Source organism: Lepus europaeus, chromosome 5 (genome assembly GCF_033115175.1).
Source record: "Lepus europaeus isolate LE1 chromosome 5, mLepTim1.pri, whole genome shotgun sequence".
Taxonomy (NCBI): domain Eukaryota; kingdom Metazoa; phylum Chordata; class Mammalia; order Lagomorpha; family Leporidae; genus Lepus; species Lepus europaeus.
In genome coordinates, this window is record NC_084831.1 from 126,282,633 (window position 1) to 126,302,537 (window position 19,905).

The window sequence follows — 19,905 nt, forward strand, 5'->3', positions numbered from 1 at the left end:
TACTTGCCCCTGTGCCTCATTCAGGGCTTCCTAGAAAGAGGGGTTACTTGCGTTCCAAGCACAGAATGTCCATATTGGAACTCACTAGAACAACTATGTGTTCTTTTATATATCTCCCAGGTTGTTGGCTGACTTACAGAAAGAATCAAAGACACCTAGAGCCACAAATTGATGTACTTTATTCTTCCCCCTCCTTATTACAATTCCAGTTCCTCTGTTCCTGACAGCCTGGGATTTGGAGATGGCTTCCTGGTCCCACACCACAGAGCTCTCATCTGTAGAACAACAGCACAGCTGCCTCGGTGATCTCCCGGCTGCTGCTAGAACCCTGATGAGTTCCATATCCACTCCAGTCAAAGGCGGAGAAATCCCCACACTACCTGGGATTGCCCTCCGGGAAGAATCCTCCTCCACCGATGCAGTGCTGGGAACACAAAGAAGGGACACAAGAAGTCTGAGATTCACTGCTGACACCAGTGGGTAATTAATGGCCAAGGTCCCTGGAGTCCTTGGCCAGAAACTATGAGACTGACCACTCCCTCCCCCAAGCCCCGTCCTCCAAAGGATTCATTGGCATTTATTTATCTTTTTTCTTAATTCTTCTGTGGTTTTCTTTTTTGTAGTGACAAAATGTCTTTATTTATTAGAAAGGAAGAGTAACAGAGAGAGAGAGAGAGAGAGAGAGAGAGAGAGATTGTACACTGGCTAATTCAATCCCAAAATGACTATAATAACTGCGGTTGGGTTGTGCAGAAATCAGGAGGTAGGAACTCCACTTGACTGGCAGAGACTCAAGTACTTGAGCCAACATCTGCTGCCTCCCAACAGCATTTAAGGGAGCAGGGTACATGGTCCGGTGCTATAGGCCAGTAAGTTAATCCTCCACCTGTGGCACCAGCATCCCAAGTGGGCAGTGGTTCTAGTCCCAGCTGCTTCGCATGTGATCTAGCTCTCTACTATGGCCTGGGAAAGCAGAAGATGGCCCAAGTCCTTGAGCTCTGCGCTCATGTGGGGGACCTGGAAGAAACTTCAGGCTCCTGGCTTCAGATTGGTTCAGCTGAGCCATTGCTGCCATTTGGGGAGTGAACCAGTGGATGGAAGACCTTTCTCTCTGTCTCTCCCTCTCACTGCCTGTAACTCTACCTCTCAAACAAATAAATAAAATCCTTTAAAAAAAAAAAAAAAAGGAAGCAGGATACCAAGCACAGTAGTCAGGACTCAAACAAGGCACTCAAATATGGGATGCAGTTGTCCCAAGCAGCAGCTTAGCCCATTGCACCAAAACACTTGGCCCTTCTATCTATCCTTCAAAGCATTCATTCTCAGACCCACCAACTGAGCATTCATCTGCACATGTCCTAAGTACTTAAGGCTCAGTCTACACCTCAGTTTCCTGTTATGCTGGCTCAACTTCTCATAACTTTAAAGCATCATCCAACAGCACTGAGTCCCAAATCTCTCATTCCTGCCCAGATATTGCTTACACTTGAGACTTCCATATACAATCAACTCAAAGGTGTGTCTACTCAGATATCTCACAGGTATCTGAATGCCACCTGAGGGAAAGGCTGCTTCCCTTCACACTTCTCCAATTGCCAGATATGGATCCTCCCCTCATCCACACAGAAAAACATAACCCAAATGACTTTGCCCATCTGAGATTTAACACTTGCAATATTACTATGCTAAAATATTTGTCGTGGAGCCGGCACTATGCCATAGTAGGTAAAACCACCACCTGCAGTGCCAACATCACATATGGGTGTCGATTCGAGTCCCGGCTGCTCCACTTCTGTTCCAGCTCTCTGCTATGGCCTAAGAAAGCAGTGGAAGATGTCCCAAGTCCTTGACCCCTGCAACCATGTTAGGAGACCTGCAGTAAGCTCCAGGCTCCTGGCTTTGCATCAGCACAACTCCAGCTGTTGCAGCCATCTAGGGAGTGAACCAGCAGATGGAAGACCTTTCTCTGCCTCTCCTTCTCTCTATGTGTAACTCTGACTTTTAAATAAAAAATCTTAAAAAAAAAAAACTCTTAAAAAAAAGTTTGTCATAGATTTAGGAAGCACCCAAAATATTGTGATCTTGAAGCTTTTAGCTCACCATTTGAAGGGCGAACATTTTGAGCCTTAACTTTCACACTTTGATACTTGGACTTTTTATTTATTAAAATAAGTAGCCCATCTTTATAGAAATAATTGATAAAATTTGGGGAGAGGGTACTATTTAGAATAAATTAATTAAACCAATTTTATTCCATGATCAACTTCTTATAAACTAGGATTAAATAATTTTCATTTTACTGAAAACTATGATCCATTGTCGTTTTTTACTGAAAATATTTTAATAAGGTCAGCTATTTTCTATTTAAATTTTATGATAAATATTTTAATAAAATATTATTCTCCAGGATTCGGAGCGGCAGGATGGCGGAATAGGAAGGGAGCACATTGATAGTTCAGCAAGACACACAGGTTAATAAAAGTGGAGATACTGCAGGGTCAAGGAAGAGTAGGGGAAGAAACAGCAGAGGAAACTCTTCTGGAACTAGTGATTCACAGTGGACCTGCGTGGAGAGCGTGGGAGCCCAAGTTCAGGACACCAGCAGCAGACTCAACGCACCAGCGCTGGAACGTGAGGTGAGCCGAACATCAATAGCCTGAGACACCAGCGGGCAAGCGGAAAGAGGAAACTAGAGGGAACGAGGCTTGAAACTCCATGGGGAAAAGCTCACCAGGCTAACTAGAAGAGAGAGAGGAAAAAAAAAAAAAGTGACCGATACGGACACGAGTTTCTCTCTCTCCACTCACCCCTCAAAGGCGAGCAAGACAAAGAGCAGGCGCCATTTTGGACATATGTCATAAGCAGGGCGACCTCAGGTCTGCACCGGCCCTGAGCCTAGCAGAAAAACCTGACTCTGGGGGGAGGGGTGAAATAACAGGAGATTAGCATCTAACTTGGCAACCCAGTGGGAGACTGCAGGAGAATTGGAGCCCACACTGAGGGCAGCACAGATTCCCTGTGTGGTCCTTGGGAAAGAGCTTCCAATCTCTGGCTCCTGTGGGTATATCATTCGCCTGCTAACTACCTCCAATTACGTTCAGCTGTGCGGAATTACTTCCCTTTTGAATCAAAAAAAAAAAAGAAAGAGAGATTTACCACGCCTAACCTGGGAGTGTCATCTTTGACACACCCTCAGCCCTGAGGAACCAAACACAGCTCTCAGGCCACACTTATCTCAAGCCTCTAAGGCTCCACTGAAAGCAGACAGTCCACTTAATATAGAGCCATAGTGTAACAAGAAAAAACACCACAGTGAAGAAACCAAATATCTCCAACATGCCATACAACAAACGCAAAAACCAAGGTAACAAGAACAAGGAAGACACCATGACGCACCCAAATGAAAAAGACACCCCAATTCAAGATTATGAAGATGATGAGACAGAAGAAATGCAAGAAGCAGATCTCAAAAAATTGATAAGAACATTAAGAAGTTCTCAAAAACAAATTCTTGAACTACAGAAATCCTTAATGGACAAGATAGAAAATCTCTCTCGTGAAAATGAAATATTAAGGAGGAATCAAAATGAAATGAAACAACTAGTAGAACATGAAACTGTGATAGTGACAAAAAAACCACAATGAAATGAAGAACTCAATAGATCAAATGAAAAACACATTAGAGAGCCTTAAAAACAGAATGGGCAAAGCAGAAGAGAGAATATCAGACTTAGAAGACAGAGAACAGGAAAGGAAACAGGCAAACCAAAGAAAAGAAGAAGAAATTAGAAATCTAAAAAATATTGCCAGGAATCTACAGGATACTATTAAAAAACCTAATATTCGGGTTCTAGGAGTTCCTGAAGGCATGGAGAGTAAGAAAGGATTAGAAGGCATTTTCAGTGAGATACTAGCAGAAAATTTCCCAGGTTTGGAGAAGGACAGAGGCATCTTAGTACAGGAAGCTTATAGAACCCCTAATAAACATGACCAAAAGAGATCCTCACCACGACACATTGTAATCAAACTCACCACAGTGAAACATAAAGAAAAGATTCTAAAAGGTGCAAGAGAGTAACGTCAGATTACTCTCAGAGGATCTCCAATTAGACTCACAGCAGACTTCTCATCAGAAACCCTACAAGCTAGAAGGGAATGGCGAGACATAGCCCAGGTACTAAGAGAGAAAAACTGCCAGCCCAGAATATTATATCCAGCAAAGCTCTCATTTGTGAATGAAGGTGAAATTAAGACTTTTCATAGCAAACAGAAACTGAAAGAATTTGTTGCCACTCATCCTGCCCTGCAAAAGATGCTTAAACATGTGTTACACACAGAAACACAGAAACATGGTCACCAATATGAAAGAAGGTAAAGGAAGGAAACCTCACAGCAAAAGATCATAGGAAGCTCAATTTCTCTTTGACATAGAATTACACGCTGATGCTCTGTTAAAGCAATGTGTTAAAGTAATCTAAAAACAAAAAGCAATTCAAATCAATTGGCAATCTACAAAAAGAGTTAAAGATTTTAAAAGCTATTATTAAAATTGCTATATTGGTCTATTATGCTATGTTATATGTGTGTACATATTGTATGTCCACATAGGAAATTTTATTAAGAGTTTTATTTTAAATGGCTTATAGATTAAGATTGTCCATAAATTTAAGCTGCTAAAATCAATCAAAGATACATTTTAATTTGTGGGACCTGAATCTGTGTATCATATGTTTTAAACTTGTTGGTAGAAAGAAACTAAAAACATTTTATATGGTTGTGTTTAAGTTTACTGGTTAAACAATCTATACCATGTTAGATATTTAAGAGGTGTTTTCAAATACATGATTCTTAAAATTTATAGAAGGCATTGGACCTTCTGGTAAATGTTTTCTTAAGTTGTTATCTAATGGTTGAAACGGTTTGCTAAGTATTCATGTAATATTGCTATTGTCAGCAAGCGATCTAGGACTTGCTCCCTCATTTCTCTATTCTAAGCCCAACTTGTTCTTTCATTTCTCTATTCTCTTCAAGGTAGGAAACTAATTCTACTATAAAGGAATCTGTAGGACGCACAATTTAATCTTTAGACCTTATACAAGAGATGGCTAACATTTTTCTGCAATAGCATAGCCAAAATAAGAATTTAAATAATAATCTCATAGCTAGATTCACTTCGCCATCAGCGAAGTATACAGTAAGTAGAAAAAACCTCCCTTTCAGACCAAAGGGAAAGAAAGTTTTAAAGTGAGAATATAATTTTCCTCATGGGCATTGTCTACCTTAGAAAAACTACTACAGAACATGCCTGTGACTATAGACTTGTAGTTCAGGCCACCGAAGAATAGAGATGGGATACGGGCACTCCCTTGACTTGCATCCTCTGGTCTGCTTTAACACAAACCAGGAGGAAAAGAAAGCTAGGCATCAGAAGCAATGGGTGGCAGGCCTATTAATGGCTGATCTGTACAGTGATCTGCCCTCAAGGAGACCCAACAGGCCAGTCCACTGCAGTGGCTTTCAATGTGGTAAGCCTGGGCTTCAGCAGAAGTCAGCTTGTGAAGAGCCCTGGCAGCTCTGCCAAGAGTTGGATCACTGGAAATGGACCTGCCCTGGAGTCGAAGGATGCCCAGGTCAGAGCCACAGATCTTATTGGCTCTAAGCTGAAAAGCCCTTCACTCAGCCCAACTTCCAAAGTGACCACTGCAGCTGAGGGGATGGTCAAGTAGGGTCAGCAACATTGCAGGCAGAACTGTAAATTTCTTGTTAGAGATGCCACCTGCCTTTACCTGGCCAGCTCTCCTCCCAGCCCAGCCAAGTAATGAAAGTCAACAGAGTGCCTTCCCCTAGGAGGTTCACACCTCCCTTAGGATATACCCCATGTGAAGAGATAGATAGGTCTGGGCCTCTTAACTTACAAGGCCTAAAGCCCACCAGATTATTATCAAGCCCCTTCTATCAGGTTCTATTTGCCTCTCAATCAGAAAACTTAATTGTAGCTTAGACAGCACCTTTCTTAGCACATCTAATAATGACTCTGTCCTTTGTTCTAGACCCTGTCTAGCACACTTGGGCCTCATTCCTTTGTAATCATAACCTCTACTCTACCACCAATGGCTCTACTCCCAACCTGTGTGTACTGATGGTCCTCTTCCCCACTTAATGCTGTATAATTGTTCAAACCTGGTAAATGCCACTCTTAGGATCATTGGTTACTATCCTCACTCTGTCTTTTATGACCTTGTCTAAATATGATCAGAGTTGGGGAACTTGGAAGGCTTCCATAGCCTTGGCAACTCATGACGACAGCCTAGGGTGGTTACTGGCACCATAAACTAGAGTGTCAATTTGTTGGGTCAACAACAAGAGCCGCTGTGCACTTGCTCCTCATGTGGGATCTCTGTCCTTAATGTGCTGTACATTTTGATTTAATGCTGTAACTAGTACTCAAACAGTATGTTTCACTTTGTGTTTCTATGTGGGTGCAAACTGTTGAAATTTTTATACTAAATTTATCTTCTGTATATAAAGAGAATTGAAAATGAAACTTGATGTGAATGGAAGGGGAGAAGGAGCGGGAGAGGGGAGGGTTGTGGGTGGGAGGGAAGTTATGGGAGGGGGAAGCCATTGTAATCCATAAGCTGTACACTGGAAATTTATATTCATTAAATAAAAGTTAAAAATAAAATAAAAAATATATATATTATTCTCCAAGTTTAGTTAATAAAGTTTTTCATGTGCAGTTAAAAAAAAAAGTTTGTCTTATGATCATTAATAGCTATTCTTCAGTACAGAAATTACTTTCTCTCATCACATTGCCAGTTTTTCTTTCCTGGGAACAGTATCCTGTCCCTTTCCTTAACTCTTAAAAGAGGCAACTTCCCTCTTTTGATATTTTCATATCCAGAGCAACTTAAGTTAGTGTGGCTATACCCTATTCAACCATATTGGATCTCTTCTGTACTAATATCTCAGAAATAAGATTATCATGTCATCATTGTCTCATGATAAATAAATGATGGAAGACCATGTCGAGTTCCTAGAGAACAGTCAGGCGTGTTGTAAGTGCACAGTGAATACCAGCAATAAATGTCATTGACAATTTCCCATGAAGGCACCAAAAGATTAATGATGGCACTCACTCCGACCCAGATGTGAGTAATAAGATGCAGTTTTCTCAGCATCACCAAAGTCATAGAGCACAGGAACTGCTGGGCCATTGTCAGTCTCACACTTACCCGAGCCGTACTTCACTGGATATGTCTTCAAGGTGAAAAAGAGAAGTTGAGTGAGGAGAGTGGAGCAGCTGCCAAATTGTGACAAGGTAGATATTTCTACAAGCCAATTCATAATTCAGAAACCACTTTCTTTTTTTCTTTTTTTCTTTTTTTCTTTTTTTGACAGGCAGAGTGGACAGTGAGAGAGAGAGAGAGAGAGACAGAGAGAAAGGTCTTCCTTTGCCGTTGGTTCACCCTCCAATGGCCACCACGGCTGGCACGCTGCAGCCAGCGCACCACGCTGATCTGAAGGCAGGAGCCAGGTGCTTCTCCCAGTCTCCCATGTGGGTGCAGGGCCCAAGCACTTGGGCCATACTCCACTGCCTTCCCGGGCCACAGCAGAGAGCTGGCCTGGAAGAGGGGCAACTGGGACAGAATCCGGCGCCCAAACCGGGACTAGAACCTGGTGTGCCGGCGCCGCTAGGCGGAGGATTAGCCTGTTGAGCCACGGTGCCAGCCCCAGGAACCACTTTCCATAACACTGACTCCTTTCTCCCCAGAGCTAAGTCTCTCCAATAGTCTCAAGCTCCTAGTCCCCGCCTCTCTTCCCAGCCTCCATAGTTCTCTGCCCTTGCTTGGCTCAGACTTCTGGGAGAGGCAGGACATGGGTTCACAGTGAACCACAAGTAGCAGAAACAGGCAAGCACAGGTGCTCAGAGGTTATGTAGGACCACAGAGCTAACTTGCTCCACCCCTAACACATGCACCCTGTTCACCAAAGTGCCCACATCCAGAGCCCTGTGTACCTGGTAGAGGCCAAACAGATTGTGTCCCAGATGCTGGAAGAAGCCAGTGTTGGTGCGGTACCTCAGCAGGGAGCTGTTCCTCCAGTGCTGCAGGGGCGTCTTGTTGGGCACGTGCTAGATTTCTAGGTCCTGGGCCTGGATGTCGTAGTAGCCGGGGTTCTGGGGAGCAGCACATACTGAGACAACCAGCCCAGGAGGTCCCATCTGGCAGAAGACCCCCAAGGGCAGCCCTGGCTGAACTGGCGGCTTAGGGCTCAGGTGGGACATGGCCAGCAGCCTCAGACAACCCCACGTTCAGCACACAATGACTCCCCAACACTACTCCAGTCCATCATGGTCTTGTATTAGGGAAAATGTGGTCAAGACATCTAAGCACTTCTTCTCCAACCCTACTCCATGTCCCTGCCTTAGAGCCCTCCCTCCTGCCCGCATGTGGCCCTGCAAACTCAACTTCTCACCTTGCCCAAGTGGTGGGAAAGAGGCACGGTACCAACCTTGTAGTCATCACCTGTGGCTGCCTCCGCGGACCCGAAGGTGTTGTAATTGGCCCAGTTGCCGTCCCCCTCGGGGTAGTCTGCTCTGCTTCCCTGCTGACTGGACCAGCGATCACCCAATGTGCACTTCCCAACCATGAGGTTCTCATGCACACTGGCCACCAGGGTCCAGCCACACTACCCCCTGAGGTCATGTCGCAGAAGGTCTGGTAGATGACCCTATTCTCAGTGCAGAGGAAACACAGGCCATCTGTAGAAAGGACCAGATATGCAAGCTCTTGGTGAGGCTCACCACTCACCCAAAAAGGCCCTGGGAACCAGGAACACAGCCTAATGTCTCCCCGACCGTGCATTCGCATTCCTGCTTTCACCCAAAACCCAGTGTCCTTTTGTGCCAGATCCCAAAACCATTGTACCCGCACTGCAGGGCACAGCTGCCTGGATTCTACAGCCTGGGAGATCCAGATCAGCTACATTCAGCCAAGATGACCCTGCACTCAGCAGGCTTCTTGGACATCCCCTCCACACAACCCCTCCTTGCCCTAGACACTAGGCATTCCAACACACTCAACATCTCCAAGAATTGTCTCCCCGAGGACGAATGGATACTCAACAAAATTATATGGAGAAGAATAAAGGATAAGAGCTAGACATGCCAGCAAACCGAAACAAAGTTTGTGATATGAGAGGGGAGAGGCCAGAATGGAGGCAGGAGTCATCAGGATAAGATGTGTGAGACCCAGGAGGACTCTGAGTCCAGGCAACACCCAAGTGTGTTCTTAGGAAATATACAAGATTTCTCTGTAGGATGAAAAAGAAGAGAAATAAAGGCAGGGGGAACGCTATATCCAAGACCTTGTAAAAACAAAAGAAATTATAATTCAACCTACTCAAAAAATTAAGTAGCTAAACGTGGCTGAACCTGGGGTGTGATGTAGGGAAGAGGGAGACAGTGGCCAGGAGACTAACAGAGGCACAGAATGAAGACCATTGTATATAACTCCAGCTCTGTAAACTGCTCTAAATGTCTGTAGGAATGGGAACAACCATGATCTGCGAGGGCAGGAGTGTTCAAGTGCAAGGGACCCAACCCTCACCACTGTATCCTTGGATTTAACTTCCCATAATGAAGCCTCATCATCCTTGTTCCTCAAATAAGCTACCAAACAGAGCTTTGTGAAGATTAATGAAAAAGATATCTAAAAACATTTTTTCATGGAAAAAAAGGAAACAAGAAAGAAAAATACAGATGTTAAGATGCCATCACTCTGATTTTTATAGAAAAACCATCAAGACAACATTTCTGAGCATGAAGCTGACTATGCCCATCCCATGGAAACTCAAGGTCAAGACCACAGGATGAGGAATAGCACAGGACAGACAGTTTCCCTGGAGCCTCCACAGGATCACACAGATGCACAGAACATGGCCCCAGCCAGTGCCATGGGAAACACCCTCCCAGCTATGGCTCTGTACCCCAGGTCTCCAGAAATGAGCAATCAGCCCACATACTTGTCGATCTGTGAATGCAGTCTGTTGAAATCTTTACTTAGTATATACTAAGTTGACCTTCTGTATATAAAGATAATTGAAAATGAACCTTGATAAAGAATGGGATGGGAGAGGGAGTGGGAGATGGGATGGTTGCAGATGGGAAGGAGGTTATAGGGGAGAAAGCGTCCATAATTCAAAAGTTGTACTTTGGAAATTTATATTTATTAAATAAAAGTTGAAAAAAAAAAAGAAACACCCTTTCTAGCCTGGATCCATCCTAGTTCTACTGTTAAGCTCCAAAGCTGAGCTGGGAACCTGCTGCTCCCAGTGTGAGGACCCACCTGCACTTCGCCATCCTGTGGCCACAGGAGGAGCAGCAGGAAGCCCCACTGGGTCATGTCAACCTAAAGAGAAGGAAGATGAAGGTCACAGCCTTGACATACTGGGTCTGTAAGTCTTTGCTCCACTGGACACTCACACATCCCTGGGACCAACATCACGGCAGCTTCTCTGATTTGAAGACGGGGCGCTTTCTCTCACAGAGCTTGTTTCTGTCTGTGACAGCAAATTATTTTTTCAGCTCTCTGTTCTGTGCTGACTTAATTACTTTCAGCTTGATCCACAAGAAATACGCTGAAAGCCTTGTAATATTAAGAAACAAGCAGTTTATTTAAGTAGCAAATTTTAAGAAGTAGGAGAGAAAGAGAGAAAGAACGGGGAGGGAGGGAGAGTCCCTAAGAGTAGGAGACCCAACCCAGGAATTTACCACTAGGCAATCCACACACAGCACCGGAAAAGGATCCTTACTGAAACCCAAATATCATCAGTAATCATCACGAGCATGTTCAATGTTCAGCTTCACTGCATGTTCCCCCGGGATGAAACAGCAGCAGCAGAGGCTTGCTCTGGCTCCCTCTTAAAGCCCCCAAGGACAAAGGTGGCTCATTGCCAAGATTTTAGGCAAGCAGTGCATCCCATCTAGGATCTTTGCCAGAGAGCCAAGACGAAGCATGCCCACCTGTTTATCAAAAACATTGCTTTATCCTCCTCCCCGGGAACTGGCCAGGCTCCCAAGGAGCAGGAGAAGGTCATTTGGCAGACATTTACTTGTTTACCAGAGCCGAACCTAGATACAAGCCTCTCCATCCTAAAAATTTGTCCTTACACTGTCCCATCTGTACCTTCTCCAGCATGGATCACACCGTCCTCCCCTCCAAGCCTGCACAGTAGCTAAGTGGAGACAAGGATCTCTCTCTGTAGAGGCTCCAGCTGCGGAGTGAGAAGCTGAGCCCTTTGTGGTGAAAGCCCAGTGGGGCCAACACCCAGGTGTCCTCCTCACCTCACCCAGTGGAGGGACAGTCCTAGTTGTCTCAAGGAGGGTCCTTTATGCAGTGTTAATTTGTGTAATTTCAACAATTTTAAAGGTTATATACAGGCATGTGTCCAAAATTTCGGGAACTCATAGACCATTGCCTTCTCCAAAAGAAAACTCAAGTAGGTGAGTAAACCAACCAGAGTCTGTATTATTTGGTTTTTGTTTGTGTCTTTCTTTCCTTCAAATAAAAACTTTCTAAAATTGACCATGTACCATCTTCACAGAAAAAGGAAATTTTAACACAAACCAGAAAAGGATCATTTCAGAATCAACATAAACATTCAGCTTGAATAAATGCACTGCTCCACAAAGACTTTTTATTCCACAAACAGGTGAAACAGTACTACAAATGCATTTTCAAATAAATCAGCACAAATTCCCTGGGATGACTCACCCCTCCTGTATCGTTCCTGTCCTGATGTCATTCTTCAGTTCTCAAGAGCCCTGTTGAGCTATAATAGAATTGATCAGTTCCTCCTGAGTGATACCACATGCCTAATATAAGTTTACTATGACCTTGGTGATATGCAATCTTTAGAAAAACATTGCGAATCATTTCTTTGAACCCAATATTTTCTGGGTTTATACGTTCAAAGTACTGCTTTACACAAAACCCTCAGACATGTTGATTGAAAAAAAGCATGAGGAAGAAAAGCTCAGTAGAACATTTATAGTTCTGTCACTGGAGAAAAGAGCCGTGGAAGCCATGGGGTTCTTGTCTTCATGCAAGAAAGAATTCAGGTGTGAGACAGAGAGCAAAGTAATAAGGTTTTATTGGGGATAGGGTATCTGTCAAAATGGAAGAGATAGGGAGAGAGTGCCCAGTAACTCGGACTGAAGGAGAGTGAGTTTCCGTGGTTGAATGGGGAGAATACACGAGGGCAGGCCAGGTAGGGTGCTCAGCTCTCTGCTGAGCACCAAGTCTTTGTTTGGACTCCCTAGGTTTTTAAGGGAGTCTGTTTACCCACCTCCCCCTCTCTTCCAGGAAAAAGGATGGGGAGTCCTAGCAGAAGGATTTGTTGAGTAAAAATTAGCACATTCCTCCCCAGATTTGCTGGACAAGGCAGAGTAGAGGGGCTTCCCTTAGGGTGTCTGTGAAGGTTTTGTTGCCCCATGTTATCAGGTCAGGTAACGCATTTGGTCCTGAGGAGAGAATTTCCTTGGGAGCTTTCCTTGGAGGAAGGGCTGGGAACACCTGGAAGGTGATCAGGGTCTGAGCCAGACTTTGAAGAGCAAAATGATGGATTTCAGGAGCTTCCGCAGTAGGTGCTGGTCTTCAGGCCCTTCTCATACACCCATAGGCTAATTCCTGATTTCCTACCTAACACTTCTTTTATACTTTTCTCATTGATTTCTGAAATGCTTTGGATTTTTACATCTTCAGCATTATTAGCATCTCATCCTCAGAGATACATGAATTATAGACTAATTTGCAATTGACAGCATCTAAGAATCTAGGGAAAATGAAAATCTTTGGTAGGGAGGTCACCCTCTTTGAATCACCATCATCCGACAGTGACCGTGTCCCATTGGCTGACTAATCCTCCCAGTTCGGGTCTACATCTATGATGAAGCTTTCCACTGGGAATATGAGCAAGCCCCTCAGCAGGTGGACACAAAAACTACACACATCACCTCATGAAACAGGATATGAGGGGCAGGCAGGCTTGGGCGTGTGTGACACAGGCACTCCTGGATCGACAACTTCAAGGCCCCTGGCTGTGGGCTCATCCTGTCGGGATGGTGGGGCAATGGCGTTCTTCGCCAAAAACACCAGCGAAAGTTTTGGTTAATATTTCCATTCATTAGCAGTTAGGCACAAGCTTTTATAGAGCAGGAAAAAGGGAGTAGCTAGTTCAGGGTAGCAACACTAATTGTATAGGATAAAGCCAATACTGGTGCCACTATGCTTCTCCAATCAGCTTGAAGGTCACGTAGCCCACGTAGCCTTCCAGGCGGTCTTATGGGTCTGGGCCATATCTGGGAGCTGTTTACCTAGCTAGCAGTTACAAGGCCCCTCATCAGGAAGAAGGAGTGGAAGAAATATGTCTGGGGCCCCTGCCACCTGCCAGCAGTCAGGTCATATGTGGATCTCAGTGTGCTGAGTCCTCAACTAGGGTTTTTCCCAGGGAGGCATGGTGTGCCACACCCTCTTGACTTCCTGCATAGGCTAGGCAGGCAGTCTTCCAGCCAGGCACATTTGGCTCCTAAGTTCTCTCTTCTCTGACCACAGCCAGTGGCTGTGCCAGACATCACCTACAAGACACAGAGAGGGGGGAGGTCGCTGCTCCTTCTAGATCTATTCCTCTTTTTCTTTATTTACTTTATTGGTAGAGAATAGATCATCAGAAATTTCCAGTTTGCTAGTTCACAATTCAGATGCCTACAAAAGCTCGAGCTGAGCCAGGCTGATGCCAGGAGCCAGGAACTAAGGGTGGGTGATAAGGACTCAACTGATTCCAGCATCACCTGTCCCTCCTGGGTACATATTACCCAGAACCTGGAATTGGGAGCCAAGCCAAAAGTCTAAGACAGGCACTCTAAAGTGGGAGGCAGGCATTTCCCAGTAACATATTAACTACTAGCCAAACAACCACTCCGTTTGGATCTATTTTAGGAGGCGGCCCGCCTTCCCCAGAACCTCAGTCCATTTTTCCTCTTGGAAGGCTTCCCAGAGATGGGTCTCATGCTCACTGGGTCAGGATAGCTGCCATAACAGAATGACACACCTGTGGCTGAAACTGCAAATTGTCTGGGCCTCAGTTCTGGCAGCTGCAAGCCCAAGAGTGACATGTGGCCAGCTATGCACTCTTCTCAGGCCTCCAGCTTCACCTTGCAGGGGGCCACAATCTAGGAGTTGGTGTGGTCATTGTGGATTCTTCCCGGGTTTCCCTATATGTGTCTGTATTTCCTCCTATTATAAAGTCACCAGTCATACTGTGTTACAACCCACATAACAACCTCATCCTCACAAAGTCACATCTTTAAAGACCCTCCTTAAAAAACTGTCACAGGGGCCGGCGCCATGGCTCACTAGGCTAATCCTCCGCCTTGCGGCTTCGGCACACCAGGTTCTAGTCCCGGTCGGGGCGCCGGTTCTGTCCTGGCTGCCCCTCTTCCAGGCCAGCTCTCTGCTGTGGCCCGGGAGTGCAGTGGAGGATGGCTCAAGTGCTTGGGCCCTGCACCCCATGGGAGACCAGGATAGGCACCTGGCTCCTGCCATCAGATCAGCGCGGTGCGCCGGCCGCAGCACACCAGCTGCGGCGGCCATTGGAGGGTGAACCAATGGCAAAAGGAAGACCTTTCTCTCTGTCTCTCTCTCTCACTGTCCACTCTGCCTGTCAAAAAAAAAAAAAAAACTGTCACAGGGGCCGGCATTGTGGCATAGTGGGTAAACTTGTTGCTCAACTTCTGATCCAGCTCTCTGCTATAGCCTGGGAAAGCATTAGAAGATGGCCCAAGTGCTTGGGCCTCTGCACCTGCATGGGGACCCAGAAGAAACTCCTAACTCCTGGATTTGGAACGGCTCAGATCTGGATGTTGTGGCCATTTGGGGAGTAACCAGAGTATGGAAGACTCTCTCTCCCTCTCTGCCTCTGACTCTCTGTAACACTGCCTGACAAGTAAATAAATAAATCTTTTTCTAAAAAAATGTCACAATCTGAGGGCTGGGTATTAGGACTTCAGCATAACTACTTTGGGTGGACACCACTCAGCCCACAGCACATGCTCACTCATGATGCAGTCTCTGGCCAGGGGGGTGACAAAATCCCAATGACCTCAAACTCAGCATCTCAGCTGGGATTGATACTGAAGCATCTGACATCAAGGCCCCTCCCTGGTCACATTACAGACATAGGGACCAGGGTTGGAGCAACAGTTTCAGCTGCCATTTGGGACTCACATTCCTCTAATGCCTGCCCCTGGGCTTTTGATCCAGCTGACTGTTAATACGCCTGGCAAGACACCAGAGGATAGCCAAGAATTAGGGCCCCTGAAACCCATGGGGGAGACCCTCATGGGGTTCCTGTCCACTAGCATTGGCCTGACACAAGCCTGGTTATGGCTGCCGTTTGGGGAGTGAAACAACTGACGGGGACCAGTGCTGTTGCTTAGCGGGCAAAGCCAGCACCTGCAGCACCAGCATTCCATACACGCATTGATTCAAGTCCTAGCTGCTCTACGTCCCATCCAGCTCCCTGCCAATGTGCCTGGGAAAGCAGCAGAAGATGGCCCGAACCCCTGGACCCCTGCATCCACGTAGGCAATCTGGGTGAAGCTCCAGGCTCCTGGCTTCAGCCTGGTTCAGCCCTGGCTATTGTGGCCATTTGGGGAGTGAACCAATGGATAGAAGATCTCAGGCTCTCTCTGTGTATCTGCCTCACCCTCTCTGTAACTCTTTCAAAATAATAAACAATCTTTAAAAAAAAAAAAAGATATAAGATCTGTCTCTTCTCCATCTCTGTCACTATAAAAAAAAAAAAAGCAAATATTTTTAAAAGTAAATGATTCTCGGCCGGCGCCGTGGCTTAACAGGCTAATCCTCCGCCTTGGGGCGCCGGCACACCAGGTTCTAGTCCCAGTTGGGGCACCGGATTCTATCCCGGTTGCCCCTCTTCCAGGCCAGCTCTCTGCTATGGCCCGGGAAGGCAGTGGAGGATGGCCCAAGTGCTTGGGCCCTGCACCCTCATGGGAGACCAGGAGAAGCACCTGGCTCCTGGCTTCGGATCAGCGCGATGCGCCAGCCACAGCGGCCACTGGAGGGTGAACCGACGGCAAAAAGGAAGACCTTTCTCTCTGTCTCTCTCTCTCACTATCCACTCTGCCTGTCAAAAAAAAAAAAAAAAGAAAAAAAAGTAAATGATTCTCATCATTCCTAACTAAATTCCATCTCCAGTATATTTTTTCTAAAATATGTGTCATGTGGTTTTTTGTCCTGTGTGCTGAGTTTTTTTTAAAGATTTATTTATTGGATCTGGTGCTGTGGCATAGTGGGCTAAGCCTCCTCCTGAGGCACCGGCGTCCTATATGGGCTCTGGTTCGTGTACCTGCTGCTCCTCTTCCAATCCACCTCTCTGCTATGGCCTGAGGAAGCAGAGGAAGATGGCCCAAGTGGGCCTAAACCCATTTGAGAGACCCAGAAGAAGCTCCTGGTTCCTAGCTTCGGATGAGCTCAGCTCTAGGTGTTGCAGTCATTTGGGGAGTGAACCAGAGGATGAAGACCTTTCTCTCTGTCTCTCCTTCTCTGTAACTCTACCTCTCAAATAAATTTTGAAAAGTTTTTAAAACTTTTTAGAAAAAGATTTTTTTATTTATTTGATATTTGAGAAGCACAGTTAAAAGAGGAAGAAATAGAAAAGTCTTCCATCCTCTGGTTCACTCCCCAAATGGCTTTGGATAGAGTTGCTTCTTGTGGGTTTAAATGTCTCACAATAGTCAACCCCTGTCAAAATAACTCAAAATGTATCTGAGTCTAAAGTTGTGCCCTGAGAGAGAACAATGTGAAGAAAATCCCTCCCCAGCCACCTCCTCCAGGTGCCTTGGCTACACTTCCTTGTTTTAAAACAGTAAGTAAATGAAGTTTTACTGTAAAAACTAACACAAAAACTGAAAAGGATATAAAATAAGGACTGTTTAATGAATTACAGAAAGACAAACTCTGTGTAATAAAATGTGTGACTATCCAGGAACACACTCCTTCCTTATTCTTCTGAAGAACTCTCGTTTATTCTTAGTGCTTTCCCCTACAAAAAAATTTTTTTGTCATTTATATTTTACATACACATGCACACACACACACACACCCTGCAGGCTTTATGTGAATTATATTGAATTGGTGTCTTTATAATACTGAATGTTATCTCTATAGTTTCTTTGAATTTTTTTGTTTTTGTTTCATTTTGTTTTTAAAGATTTATTTTTTGAAAGTCAGGGTTACGCAGAGAGAGGAGAGGGAGAGAGAGAGAGAAAGAAAGAGGTCTTCCATCTGATGGTTCACTCCCCAATTGACCACAATGGCCGGAGCTGAGCCGATCCTAAGTCAGGAGCCAGGAGCTTCTTCCAGGTCTCCCATGTGGGTACAAGGCCCCAAGTACTTGGACCATCTTCTACATAGCAGAGAGCTAGATCAGAAGTGGAGCAGCCATGTCTCAAACCGGTGCCTATATAGGATGCCGGCGCTTCAGGCCAGAGCATTAACCCACTGCACCACAGTGCCAACCCCATTTGTTTGAATTTTCATTCCACTCTCATAATATCTTACAACTTTTCTGTAGAGATTTTTCTTGTGTAAGTTTTTTTAACTTATTCATTTGAGACATGGAGAGAGGCTGGGATATGGACAAATTTTGAGAACTCCCAGTCCCGGGTTTACTCTCCAAATACCCCAACCACCTAGGGCTGGGAAAGGCTCAAGCTAGGAGCCTGGTATTCAATCCAGGTTTACCACCTGGGTGCCAGGGACCCAGTCACTAGAGCCATCACCACTGCCTTAAAGCAACACACTTTGATGCTATTGCCTGTGCTGTCTTTATGAATTTACTTCTCCAATTGCGAATTCTAATTGTTTATATGGAAAGATATATGTTGACTTCGTATCTGGCAAAAAAAAATGTTCCTTTCTTTGGTTCATAATAATCATTTTGGATTATATGGGATTCTATGTAACAATTACATTATCTGAAAAATAGTACCTGTTAACCTTTCTTACCAATTGTCACAGCTTTTAGTTCTTTCTCATGTGTTACTACACTGCTGTTCCCATCTGTATCACGTTAACTAGCAGAGAAGAAAGTGCGCATCAACCTCCCCATTACACTGCTGCACAGTTAAGTAGGAAGTTGCTATAAATTTTTGTAAATAACCTTTACCTGATTGAGAATCTCCATTTTTTTAACTTACTTAAGAGATAGAGAGAGCTCTAATGCTACTTCAATCCTGAAACCATGTCCAACAATGTGGACAACAGGGACACAACTACTTGCAGCAGGAGGCTAGAGTCATGAGTTTCAACTAGGTAGCAAACTCAGGCACTGATGGGTGGAATGCTATGCCTTAACCAGAATCTTATATCACTAGCATAAATACTCAACCCAGAAATTCTTTCTTATCCTTGGATTTTTTTTTTTTTGAGAGGCAGAAAGATAGAGACAGCTCCCCTTTGCTAATCCACTCCCCCAAATGCCCACAACAGCCAGGACTGTGCCAGGCCAAAACTTGGAGTTGGGAATTCAATCTAAGACTCCCACATGGGTAGCAGGAGCTCAATTACTTGAGCCAGCACTGCTGCCTAGGATGCTGTGTGCTGGCAGGAAGCTGGAGTCAGTAGCCAAAGTAGGTACTATGGTTCAGAATAGGCATCTTTTTTTTGTTCTGTTTTGTTTTTAAGGGAAAGATTTTATTTGAGGAAACCCAACAGACTGGAGGGAAGGGGTGAAGAAGGAAAAGAGGGAGGAGAGTGTAAGAGAGACAGAGACAGAGGTCAGGAGATGGAGAGGAAGAGAGAGATTTAGAGAGAGAGAGAGACATGTTCATGAGTAGGTTCTTTTAAAACTTCACGGAGTGGGAGCGGGCAGGGAAGTAGGAGCAGTGAATCCCATTAGGATGAGGGTGGGACTAACACCGGTGCTTTGGCCATGTGGCTTACCTGGCTTCCAGCAATGGTGGCGGAGGCTAGAGCCTAGGATAGTGTCAGGGTGTAGATCGTGCCATAGATAAGACTGCACCATTTTGCTAACATTCCCCCCCTTTGTTTTTTTATAAAGCAGGATTTGTATGGGATTACATTAGTCCCCAAAGTCCAGGAGGGGTAGAGGGACAATGATTTGTCTTTAGAGCTACTTTCTGCTGATGTGGGGTGACGAGGTACTCTTCACTGGCATGGAGCGATGTCTCAAGCCACTGTCTCCTGGGTGGGGAGCCGAGTATATTCCTGTAGCTGCATTTGGTTGACTGCCTGTTGCTGAAGGCCTTGGTTTGTTTCATTATCACCTCCTGTAAACACTTAAGCAGACACAGTAGTATAAAAGACGGGGTGAGAATAACAACCAATGATCCTAAGAGTGGCATTAACCAGGTAATGAGAGGATTTCATGAAGAGAGAAATGAGGCGGGGGGCGGGGGGGGTGTCTCTGGACCCTTGTGAGGACTGTTTGATGGACGTGGTTTAAAGCTGATCCCAGGGGCCAGCGCCGAGGTGCAGTAGGTTGATCCTCCACCTGCAGTGCCAGCATCCCATATGGGCACTGGGTGCTAGTCCCAGCTGCTCCTCTTCCAATCCAGCTCTCCACTGTGGCCTGGGAAATCAGTGGAAGATGGCCCAAGTTCTTGGGCCCCTGCACTCACATGGGAGACTGGGAAGAAGCACCTAGCTCCTGGCTTCGGATCGGCGCAGCTCTGGCCGTTGTGGCCATTGGGGGAGTGAACCAATGGACGGAGGACCTTTCTCTGTCTCTCCCTCTCACTGTCTGTAACTCTGCCTCTCAAATAAATAAATAAAATCTTAAAAAAAAAAAAAAAAAGCT

The 19,905-nt window shown here is 45.3% G+C and overlaps 1 pseudogene; it reads right to left on the minus strand.

The window, feature by feature from the left end:
• Positions 1 to 271: 271 nt before the first annotated feature.
• LOC133759248 (intelectin-2-like) overlaps positions 272 to 19,905 on the minus strand; it is a 45,295-nt pseudogene continuing 25,661 nt past the window's right edge.